Raw genomic sequence first — 12,876 nt, forward strand, 5'->3', positions numbered from 1 at the left:
ACCTGCAACGGACATTAGTGTGAGCTACGTACACTAATAGCCTGTAAGTAATTTGTCCGACTTACCTTCCTATACTTCTGGAATTCCTGAAAAGGTGTTAGTTTCTGCACTTAAGACTGCCACATGTTTTGTAGACCACCTTTGGAACGTGCTCTCTGCTGATCTAGTGGTGATTGACTAATCTGAAGATTCCAAAATCTCTTTTCTGCGACCACTGAGATCCTATCAACTGTAGACTCTATTAACTTAAGAGTCTCAAGTTTAAAAGGAATATTTATTCTCCTTGCTACACCTTCCCAGTGGAATTAAGGTTACAGGGTGAGGCAGGAGAGTCGGACTCTGGCAGCTCTTTAAGCTGTCGGGCGTGCCTCACCCTGTTCCCTTTGATTGTGACTTTAGGAAACTCATAATTCTAATCCTGGAAAGTGGAGTTGCATCTTGAAACCTTTGGGGAGCTGCAAGATTCCCTCTCCTCCGAGGATTCTTTGCCGTATTATACAGTGTTTATATGGATTCTGGGGGCTGCGATTCTATTCTCCCTCGTTGTATGATTATAAGCTACTGAATCCTGCTTCCCAGAACTATATGATCTGTGGTTTGTGTGTAAAGTATTGATTCAGTATTTTGACTGTGGATGTTTTAAAATATAATTAATTAACTGAAATTTAGATTTGTTTTTATCGATTCAAAATTTTATAGGCAAATATATAGAGTAGGTTATTGGCTTCTGGGCGAGTAGTTAGTTATACGCTATTCTGGTGTTTTGAGAAACTGATACCCCGCCCTGTACTTTGTTTTACCTAAAGTTTTCGACACCGTTGATTCACTTACATGACCCCTAAAGGACTACGGAGCCAGACAGTTATGGAGGCTACTATTGAGCTCCAGAGATCTTTAGGGGGCTCTATTTTAATGGATTCCCGGCAGGAGATTGTGGACAAGGCGCCCAAGAATGCCTTAGTAAACGGTGAAAGGAATGAGCCCAAAGATGGGATGGCTGAGTCTAATTCATATTTAGGGGTTGCTCTTAAAGAGCCGTCCACTACTTAGCCACAAGTATACTCCCAAGATAAGATGATAAAAAATATAAAATCAGGATGGACCCCCTTGAAGTCAAATCCTAACAACTGCACATATGGGGGAAATAAATCTTTTCTATTGCCGCCCAAGAAGATCGATTAGCGGTTCCCCCCAGCTAGGCACCTGGGGGAAGGGTCTGAGGAAATTGGGGAGGTTACCCCTAGTAGAAAAGAACATAGGGAGGAGGGGGCACTTAACTCATATGGGCTTAATTACCCTTTGTCCGGAACCACCGTGCCTACCTCCACGAGGGGTGAACAGAAAACCAATTCCTCAGAACCCTTATATGGAACTAAGTCAACATTACAAGTCCCTGATAGTAAGGACAGCAAGCATGCAGTAAGTGTAGATACTAAAAAGACTATGGTAACCGCTCCACCTAAAGTTTCGGTGCTAGATCCATTCCCTAAGATTACACCCAAATTGGGACAGGGAGTACAGGGGAAATCTCCCCTTAGTAAAGAGGCCACTTCAGAGGTCTCACTACATGTAGACAGCCTATTCAAAACTCCAATGATGAAACCTCCATTGAGTAACCCCAAATATAAACTCTACAAAAATAAAACGGGAGAACCAATACCTGGCAAAAAAATAACAAATTACTTCGGTAAAAGAACTGCAACGAGTACAGAGATAAGATCATTGCCCTTATCATTACCAGTGGCTAGTTTGGATTATACACACTAAACTGAAGTGGCAAAAAAACTGGAGGTTGAGGAAATCTCGCACAAGGATTAGTATCATGGAATGTGCAGATAAAGCGTTGGCTGAGAATAATCTAGAATCTAGAGTATCAGAAATAAATAGCGTTACCCAACAGACTTGTGATACCTCCTATAAGGGATCCCCCACTGAACTCACTAACTTCATTGATGAATATACTGTAAAGCAAAACTGGTTAAAGGAAAGGGGCCTATTACCTGAGTCTACAAATGATAACTTAAGTGACCCAATTTTACATCATACATTAAGGGAAGCTGAGGAAAGGATCAGACTTACACAACCAACAGTATCTGCGTTAAATATGGTGCTTAGCTCCTTCATCAGCTTATATGATAACATATGGGCAGAAGTAAGATCACATTCCCAAATGCTTACTGAAATATACACGAGGCTTCAAGGCATAGACAGATGTGAAGAACTGATGTGGCTAATGAGGGAGGATAATTCTCCATCTAAACCGCAAATCCTCTTACCCTGCCTTCCAGTGATTTCCACAGGTGGCCAGGTTAGTCCGTTGGGAAATATGGGCAAAGAAACAGTAATCATAGAGCCTAAATGCGATTTTTCGGGGAAACTGAATGGCACTCTGGTCCCTTTGGCACCTTCATTTGCAGTAAAATCCGCAGTAATCATAGACTTACAGTTGGGTAAAGAAGTCGAACAAGACAATATTCCCGGTGAAACGGGGACCCCTAATATAATCAAGAATGCTGAGGTGGTTGATTTAACTAAAGAAGACTCCCCGATTAAAAGAAAGTTCCCGATAGGCAAAAAGCATCTGAAACCAATCAAAAAAACAAAAAAAACATTAGGAAAATTAATTCAATACCTAACAAATTCTTTAAGAATTTGGTATTTCCAAAGGAAATCTCTTCAAAGGGAAGCACGCCATTTGTAAACAGTTTAGAGGGTCTTAAGAACTTGAGGGAAATTACTGTGCTAGATAATGGCACTGCCACTCCTGACATAAAGGCTGTGGAAGATAAGGGGGAATTGTAGGCTATACAGCAAGAGGCTATTAAGGAAGGGGAAATTGCTATTCCTTTGAAAATTGCCATACATAAGAACAAGAAAGTCCCTCCAAAATAATTTGGAGGAGGTTTGCATGGTTGGTCAGACGAACGCTGCACCTCTAGGTGATCAGTTAAGGCCCCCCACAGGGAAGGAACCTATTGGCAAGTCAGAGCAGACTGAGTTTGGAGAGGGATCCCAAGGTCCTGAACCTGCTCAAAAGGAGGTCCCTTTAATTAGCCCAATCCCTACAGAAAACAGGCACCTATTACCTAGCAATAAACCTGTATTAGTTAATTAGGCAATCCTCAGCTAAACAACTTCTACAGGAAATATATATGATGAAATCCAACTCTGAGGAAAGTATTTTAAATAAACCAGGCCTTAATCCAGAAAATAAGGAGGATAGGAATCCTGCTCTGTCAGTATGTTAGGGAGAATTCTCATTCTATGGCTAATTTCCCTTACCTATAGAGTCCCCCAGCAGCTTTGCTGGATTGAAGGGTTTGTTTCTTTTTACCTGCTAAGAGTGAGACTCTTTTTCCCACTCTTAGGCATTTTTCTATGTGTGTTCTAGGCTATTTTTGTGTTTAATGCCTATGGGATTTTCTCTCCCCCATCTGGTAGGTTTTATTTGCCAGAACATTAAAATAAATTCTTTCTCATGTCTTACTCTAAACTCCTAACCCAGGTCGGGGATCCTTTGTTCATCCTTTTGGTGGGCTTCTGTCAAAAAGCCCTCCTTTCGGCGCCACTGAGTCTGGGGTGGGTCCATTGTGTGGGAGGGGGAGTTGGCCCCCTGGACAGGGTTGCCTTCACAACCCATGTCGCACTCTATCCTGATAGGCTGGAGGGTCTCCCGCCAAGATGACCACTCCACTGTATGAGTGACAGCTAGGCTGTATGAATGGGGGTCTTTTTGCATAAAAGCAGGGTCCTGAGGACTGGGAGAGCAAGACATTGCCGCTGAAACTACGGAACCGAAGGGGAGAGAAGCCATAGACATCTTCAGCACCTGCACCACCGGTGAAGCCCTGCTGCAGTGTCTCACCGCTTTTCTTCCACACGATGAGAGGAGATCTTCTTCGCAAGAGCCTTCTTCCCTTGAGCTGGTGGGACCAACCAGTTCAATTGCTTCTTCGGACCTGCCTTGGTCGAAGCGCCAGTGCCCAGCACTTGGAGGCTGGATAGCCAGGCAGCCATCCACCCGGACCGCGATTTAAAAGAGCGTACCTTTTTTTCGTTGGGCAGCACCGCGGCTGGTTTCATCAATTGGTAGTGCAGAAACTCAAACCTTCCTCCACGATGAGAGCCTCTCTTCCTCTGCTGGATCCCCGAACTGCAGGAACTACAAGGAACAACGGCCACCGCAGGAGCCTCTTCTTCATTCAAAGGTACTTTGTTCCGCCAGGCCTCCCTTTCTGCGTGGTAGCCCTAAAGGTGTTTTAAATCCTTTAACTACTTGTTGGGTTGGCCGCCCTTTCTTCTAACATTCTCTTTCGCCCTGCATCTACCTTTTCAAAATTCGTTAACTAAAGACTTGACTGCAGCTACAAGAACATTTTTGCTCCTAAGCTCTTGGTCCTGTACCACTGACTCTGGCTCAGGCCTATTGACTCTGGCTGATTTGTTAGATCTGCTCTCAGTAGATTGATTCTCAATGAGAAATGTATTGATGCACCTGAATCTTCTAAACCCCTCTTCCTTCCTACTGTTTTAACTTGTGAAGTGCCATTTTGCTCAGTTTTCAAATACTTATCTTTCTGCTAAAGTATTACTGTGCATTACTTGTTCACAAAACTTCAGGGAATGTAACTAGGAGCTGTCTGAAGATATTTCAGTTTAACTTGTACTTTCCCTCCCTTTCGCTAAATTTCTAGAGTGCCATTTGTAGTTGGTTTTCACGGTGCCGTTTGCTCAGTTTTCACTCTACCGCAAACTTGTCTACAATTGACTAGGGAGTTGTATATACTTTCCTTGACTAAACTTAACTTGCTTTATCAGCTGTGATTTATGTATTGAACTAGATGTGTATAAAATAAATCTATATATTCTCTTTTTCATACAAAGCTTTGGTCAGTGTTTCCTTGTGCCATAGTCATGTAATACCTATTGTGTAAACCCTGAATACTGCTCATCTCCCTCTTGAGATAAGTCTGACTGCTTAGCCACAGCTACCAACTAAATCTTTGTGGTACAGACTGATACCAAAGGGGATTTATTGCTCTCACCTGTAGTCTTAATCTTCTGTAGTGCTCCCTAAGGGAACTGCACAGGATTCTGCCTAACACTGGTGTACAGCGGTGAGGATAAAAGTATTGGATTTACATTTTAGTGTGCTACTAGTACCTTGGTTCAATTAACCACAAGGTTAACAATCACAAAAAGTTTCTTTTAACAAAGTCAAGTATGGAAAGTGATAGTCAGAGGACCCTTCTATCTAAAACTGCTGATTATCTTAAAGATTTGTGCAGACAGAAAGGTCTTCCTGTCAAAGGCAAGAAAACAGAAATTATTGATAGACTGTTAGTGAAACAAAGTCTGGATAGTGGTGCTGTAGGCCCTACTACTCCAGCAAATGTAGCAAACAGTAATGAGGATAATGTTGAAGATATTATTGTTGAGAGAGATGAGGAAGAGGAGGATAACAATGTCACCCCCTCTGGTCCTCTACCTGCTTAAAGGCCTCAGCCTGTGGCTCCTGGACCCTTACCAGGTCCCACATTAAGTCCTGAATTTATCTCACTAGAAAAAATGAGACTTGAACTAGAATTCAAAAGAAGTAGTGCCCAAACTGAACAGAGACATCAAGAACTAAGGCTCAAAGAAATGGAGCTCAACGATGAGCTTGAGATGAAGAAATTGTCTTTGGAAAATACTTCTCTCCCCGAATCCTCTAGATCTTCCAGTCCAAAAAGACTCTGGATGCCTAAAGAGATTGTGGGTATGTATGAACCGAAGTTGGATGTATTAGATTGGGTTGCTATGTTTGAATATTATCATGGGCTCCAGGATATCACTGGGAATCAGGTGATCCCCTGGTTATTCTCTAGGCTCCCCCTGTTGCATCTGATGTGGTAATGGAGTTGGGGGAGGTGGATAGGATGGATTATGAATGTATAAAGATAGCTTTGAAAGCTAGATTTGGGAAGACTCCTTCCCAGTACCTTAAGAGGTTTAGGACCCTCAAAAAGCATGATAGTACCCCTTGGGCTACTTGGGTGAATGAATGTTTTAAGAACTTAGTGGGATGGATTAGGGGTTACAGAGTTAACACTTATGAAGGAATGAGAAATCTTGTTATGATGGAGTCTATCTATGATGCCTGCTCTCCTGAGCTCAGACAGCACTTGGCTGATTCAAAAGAATTTGATTCTAAGAAGCTAGCTAAGGCTGCTGACTTGTGGGTTGCCAACAGGGCTACTCACAAGGATTCAGGGATAACTCAGAAAAAGGATGAGGGAAAGCAGCCTAAGAAAGAAACAAAGATAATGGGTAAGCCACAAGGGAAACCTAATCAGGCTAGTGTACCTTCTAGTCCCAAACCAGAAGGAGGTCAGAACAAGCCACCATTCATAAAGACATTTGGGAAATGTTATGTTTGTGGCTCTACTGATCATGTGAAAGGGGATCCCAGATGTAAGGGTAAACTTTCAGGGGTCCACACTGTCTCCTTAGCCTTCGCTCCAGAGGAGGAAGTACATATGGTCAGTGGCAACTTTCAACTACTAGCTGAAGACCCCATTGGAGTCTCAGCTAGTGTATCTTTAGTATCCCTAGGGTTGTGGGAACAACATAATTTAGATGTGTATAATTCTATCCCTCCTAATACTAAAGAGTAGTATAAAGACATTGTCCAGGTCAATGGTCAGGAGACTCCTGCCTTTAGAGACACTGGGGCCAGCATAACTGTGGTGGACACATCTTTTTTTAAGGTGGAGGATGTTGCTAAGGCACCCAAACGCCTCACCAAGTTAGCTGGAGGGCCTGTGCATATGCTTCCACAATTACCAGCTCTCATCCAGTGCAATGAAATGACTGTCAGGATACCTGTGAGTGTACAATCTGAAGTACCAGGAAGGGTGCTGTTGGGCAATGATCTGAAAGACCTGGGAGTAGTGTCAAGTACTCCCAGACCTCCTAGTAAGAGATTACAGGAGCTTACCAGACCTGCAAGGGAGAGGACCTTGAGAGGCTCTCCTGAGGAGATGATGGGAAAAGAAATCACTCCTACTCCACTGGAGTTACTAACTGCTATTTCCAAGCAACCAGAGGCAAAGGGGAAACCCAAGGCTTCAAAGAAGAAACCAGCAGAGAGCACTCCAGTACTGCCAACCAGGAAATCTCCTAGGTTGTCAAAAATCACACCTGTGATTCCTCCTCCAGCTGAGGCTGAGAGTGAGGTACAACCCTGTGTGGTTGAACTAGAGCCTGAGGACTCAGATCTAGTAGGAGGCCAGGAACTCATTGGAGATCTTGACCCTGTGTACCATCCGGAGCTGCAGTCTTTACTGGCAGAAGGTGGACCCCAAAGGGCAGACTTCAGGAAGGGACAAAGAGAATGTCCAACTCTGGAAGGTCTTCGCCACCAGGCAACTTCTCAGCTTGAAGGGCAAGAGCCTGGGAAGAATAGGTTACACTGGGAAGATGGCCTCTTCTATAGTGAACCAACAGAGTCAACCCCTGGATACTACAAGAGACTTGTAGTGCTCCAAGCGAACAGACTCCAATTCTTGCAACTAGCCCGTGAGATACCTTTGGCTGGTCACTTGAGCTTCAAGAAGACCAAGGAAAGGCTCTCTTTCTACTTTTATTGCGCTAAAATAGGGGGCGGAGGTAGATAAGTATTGCAAGAGTTGTCACACTTGCCAAACTTCTGGTAAAAGTGGTTCCAAGAGCGTGGCACCTTTAGTGCCTCTCCCTGTGGTGGGGGTACCATTTCAGGGGGTAGGAATCAACATTGTTGGTCCCCTTGATCCTCCAACTTCTTCAGGCAACAGGTTTATACTTGTTGTAGTAGACCATGCTACTAGGTTCCCTGAAGCAATTCCTATGAGGACTGTTACAGCTCCGGCTGTGGCTAAGGCCCTCCTTGGTATTTTTACCAGGGTTGGGTTTCCTAAGGAGGTAATATCCGACAGGGGGTCATATTTTATGTCCCGCTACATGAAGGCCATGTGGAAAAACTGTGGCGTTACCTACAAGTTCTCAACAGCCTACCACCCTCAGACAAATAGATTAGTAGAAAGGTTTAACAGAACCATGAAGAGCATGATAGAAGCTTTAGATGACCCCCTTAAGAAAAAGTGGGATCTTCTACTGCCATGCCTTCTCTTTGCATATAGAGAAGTCCCTCAGGAGGGAGTGGGATACAGTCCATTCGAACTTCTCTATGGCCATCTGGTCAGAGGTCAATTGGCCCTGATCAAGGAGGGGTTGGAGAGTGCTCCTTCCCCCACACCAGTCAGAGTCACTGACTATGTGATAGGACTTTGGAGGAGAATGTCACACATGATGGCTGAGGCAAGTGATAACTTGAAAGCAGGTCAGGCTTGGCATGGCCTGGCAAGCATTGGCATGACCAGAAGGCCAACATGGTTCAGTTCGCTCAAGACCAGCTAGTTGTTGTTATGGTCCCTACAAGGCAGAGGGCCTTGCATGACAAATGGATGGGACCCTTCAAGGTTGTGGGAAAACTTGGAGGGGTGAACTATCTGGTGGACTTAGGCAATCCTAAGGAGGCTCCTAGAGTCTTTCACATCAATCGTCTAAAAGCTTATGTCTCGAGACCAGAACTGGGAGCTCTACTTCTGGCTTCAGCTCAAGAGGAGGAGGAGAGTGAACCTTTACCTGACCTCCTCAGAGGCAAACCTTTGGATGAGAAAATAGAAGGAGTTAATCTCTCATCTAATCTGACACTTGAGCAACAGGAGGAGTGCAAAGTTTTGTTAAATCAATTTGCCCTTCTGTTTTCTCTAGCACCAGGCTTGACCCCTTGGGGCCAACATGTTATCCAAATTGATGACTGTTTACCTGTCAAAAGCAGGGGCTACAGGATGTCAGAAAATGTAAGAACCCACATCAAAGGAGAGGTCAACAAGATGCTTGATCTCGGGGTAATAGAGCCCTCTACTAGTCCATGGTCTAGCCCAGTTGTGTTAGTACCAAAGGCAGGATCCAAGGAGTTGAGATTCTGTGTGGACTATAGAGCTCTAAATGCAGTCACTAAGGCTGATGCCCATCCTTTGCCAAGGACAGATGAGCTGGTGGATAGACTTGGTTCATCCAAGTTCCTCAGCACATTTGATCTCACGTCAGGCTATTGCCAAATAGCCCTGACTGACCATGCCAAGGAGAAAACTGCATTCTCCACCCCAGTTGGCTTATACCAGTTTAAGGTTATGCCTTTTGGACTAACGAATGCACTTGCTACATTCCAAAGGATGGTTAATCAGGTTCTGAATGCGATGGAGGACTTCTGCCTGGCATACTTGGATGACATTGCAGTGTTCAGCCCTACTTGGAAAGAACATTTTGACCACCTAGGATATGTTTTGCAGGCTCTTGAACAGGCCCATCTGACCATAAAGGCAAGTAAATTCCAGATTTGCCAGAGTAAAGTGGTCTACCTTGGGCATGAGGTAGGAGGTGGTGAAATAAGGCCTTTGCTCAGCAAGATTGAAGCTGTGCAAAATTGGACAACCCCTTTTACTCAAACCCAGGTGAGAGCCTTCCTAGGTCTCACTGGGTACTATAGGAATTTCATTGAGAACTATGGATCCATAGCTTCTCCACTGAATGTAATCTCTTCTCCTAAGTTCCCTAAAAAGGTCAAATGGAATGAGGAGTGCAATTAGGCCTTTGAAAGCCTAAAGAAAGCCCTTTGTCAAGCTCCAGTTGTCAGAGCTCCTGACTACCACCAACCCTTCATTGTACAAACAGATGATTCCAATATAGGTATAGGTACAGTACTCAGTCAACTGGATGAGAAAGGTAGGGAGCACCCCATTTGCTTCATCAGTAGGAAACTGAAGGAACCTGAGACAAGGTGGGCAACTATTGAGAGAGAATGTTTTGCCATTGTGTGGGCTTTGAAGAAGTTTAGGCCATACTTGTATGGATCTACTTTCATCATTCAAACAGACCACCAACCCTTGAGATGGTTGATGCAAATGAAAAGGGAAAAACCCAAAACTGCTAAGATGGTCAATCTGCCTCCAAGGGTTTGAGTTTACCATTGAGCACAGGTCAGGATGTCACCACCAAAATGCTGATGGTCTCTCTAGGATGTTTATAACCGTCTAGAGGCAAGAGACACATCTAGGAGTGGATTAGATCCTCCTGTCCCTTAGTCTGGGGGGGAGGGGGAGTGTTAAGGAGAATTCTCATTCTATGGCTAATTTCCTTTACCTATAGAGTCCCCCAGCAGCTTTGCTGGATTTGAAGGGTTTGTTTCTTTGTACCTGCTAAGAGTGAGACTCTTTTTCCCACTCTTAGGCATTTTTGCTATGTGTTTTCTAGGCTATTTTTGTGTTTAATGCCTATGGGATTTTCTCTCCCCCATAGGAACCATCTTTATTCACATGTGTTACACAGCACACTCAGTGCAGTGACACAGGGGTGTCATACCAACCCCCAAACATAGACTCCATACCCTGGGACTGACTACAGTCTCCCAGGGCATGTAAAGTCCCCATTGACTTTACTAGTCAATTCTTATGAACTTAACCAGTACAACCCATCTTACTATGGAGGTACTGGAAAGGGTTAATAGTTTTTCCCTAAGATTCATTTCAAGGGGATACCGTAAAGTCCCTCTCTCTAAAGTTTCTGGCTGGTGGCAGTGGTTACTACCATAAATTTTCAACCGCGAATATTTTCCTATGGGATTTTCCCATTGTTCGAGGCTACCACTTTTTCTGACAGCCTCTATCATACCGCCGGTTTATTTTATTATTAACTTTACTCTGGTAGGTTTTATTTGCCAGAACATTAATATAAATTCTTTCTTGTGTCTAACTCTAAACTCCTAAACCAGGTCGGGGATCCTTTGTTCGTCCTTTTGGCGGGCTGCTGCCAAGAAGCCCTCCTTTCAGCGCCACTGAGTCTGGGGTGGGTCCATTGTGTGGCAGGGGGATTAGGCCCCCTGGACAGGGTTGCCTCCGCAACCCAGGTCGCACTCTATCCTGATAGGCTGGACGGTCTCCCGCCAAGATGACCACTCCACTGTGTGAGTGACAGCTAGGCTGTATGAATGGGGTTCTTTTTGCATAAAAGCAGGGTCCTGAGGACTGGAAGAGCAAGATGTCACCACTGGAACTACAGAACCGAAGGGGAGAGAAGGCACGGACATCTTCAGCACCTGCACCACCAGTGAAGCCCTGCTGCAGCGTCTCACCACTTTTCTTCCACACGACGAGAGGAAATCTTCTTCGCAAGAGCCTTCTTCCTTTGAGCTGGTGGGACCAACCAGTTCAATTGCTTCTTCGGACCTGCCTTGGTCGAAGCGCCAGTGCCCAGCACTTGGAGGCTGGATAGCCAGGCAGCCATCCACTCGGACCGCAATTTAAAGGAGCATACCTTTTTTTCGTTGGGCAGCACCGCGGCTGGTTTCATCAATTGGTAGTGCAATAACTCAAACCTTCCTCCACGATGAGAGCCTCTCTTCCTCTGCTGGATCCCCCGAACTGCAGGAACTACAAGGAACAACCGCCACTGCAGGAGCCACTTCTTCATTCAAAGGTACTTTGTTCCGCCAGGCCTCCCTTTCTGCATGGTAGCCCTAAAGGTGTTTTAAATCCTTTATCTACTTGTTGGGTTGGCCGCCCTTTCGTCTAACATTGTCTTTCGCCTTTCATCTATCTTTTCAATATTCGTCTACCAAAGACTTGACTGCAGCTACAAGAACATTTTTGCTCCTAAACTCATGGTCCTGTAACACTGACTCTGGCTCAGGCCTATTGACTCTGGCTGATTTGTTAGATCTGCTCTCACTAGATTGGTTTTCAATGAGAAATGTGTTGATGCACCTAAATCTTCTAAACACCTCTTCCTTCCAACTGTCTTAACTTGTGAAGTGCCATTTTGCTCAGTTTTCAATTACTTATCTTTCTGCTAAAGTATTACTGTGCATTACTGTTCACAAAACTTCAGGGGAGTGTTGCTAGGGGGTGTCTGAAGATATTTCGGTTTAACTTGTGCTTTCTCTCCCTTTCGCTGAATTGCTAGAGTGCCATTTGTAGTTGGTTTTCACTGTGCCGTTTTGCTCAGTTTTCGCTCTACCGCCAACTTGTCTACAATTGACTAGGGAGTTGTATATACTTTCCTTGACTAAACTTAGCTTGCTTTCTCAGCTGTGATTTATGTATTGAACTAGATGTGCATAAAATAAATCTATATATTCTCTTTTTGATACAAAGCTTTGGCCAGTGTTTCCTTGTGCCATAGTGATGTAATACCTAATGTGTAAACCCTGAATGCTGCTCATCTCCCTCTTGAGATAAGTCTGACTGCTTAGCCACAGCTACCAACTAAATGTTTGTGGTACAGACTGATACCAAAGGGGATTTATTGCTCATACCTGTAGTCTTAATCTTCTGTAGTGCTCCCTAAGGGATCTGCACAGGATTCTGCCTAACACCCTATTAGAGGACTTCCTAGAAATAATTACGGAAATTATCCTTGATTGGAGAAATATATATATTTCGGGGATAGTCATTCTTGCAGGGGACTTAAATGCTGATTGCTCTGAGGCTGAAGTGGGGGATTTGGGAGAGGATTTAGGGGACCCCTTAGTAAGGGGCCAAAAATATTCCTGGGGTAGACTATGGAATCTCTTGTTGGATTCCGTTGGACTGATATGTTTAAATAGCTACTATGATCAGCCCCGCCCACTTCTCCCAACTTGGCGAAGGGGAGACTCTTCGTCACCTTTGGATTTTTTTTTCTAGATGAATCTCTGGTGCCATTAGCCTCGGAAGTAACTGTGACTATGGTACAGTGGGGCTCCATCTCCCTTTCCCTACTAGAGAGGCTCTTATAGAGGGTCCTACTAACCTAAGA

Source organism: Ambystoma mexicanum, chromosome 4p (assembly GCF_040938575.1).
Source record: "Ambystoma mexicanum isolate Mex_15411 chromosome 4p, UKY_AmexF1_1, whole genome shotgun sequence".
Lineage (NCBI taxonomy): Eukaryota > Metazoa > Chordata > Amphibia > Caudata > Ambystomatidae > Ambystoma > Ambystoma mexicanum.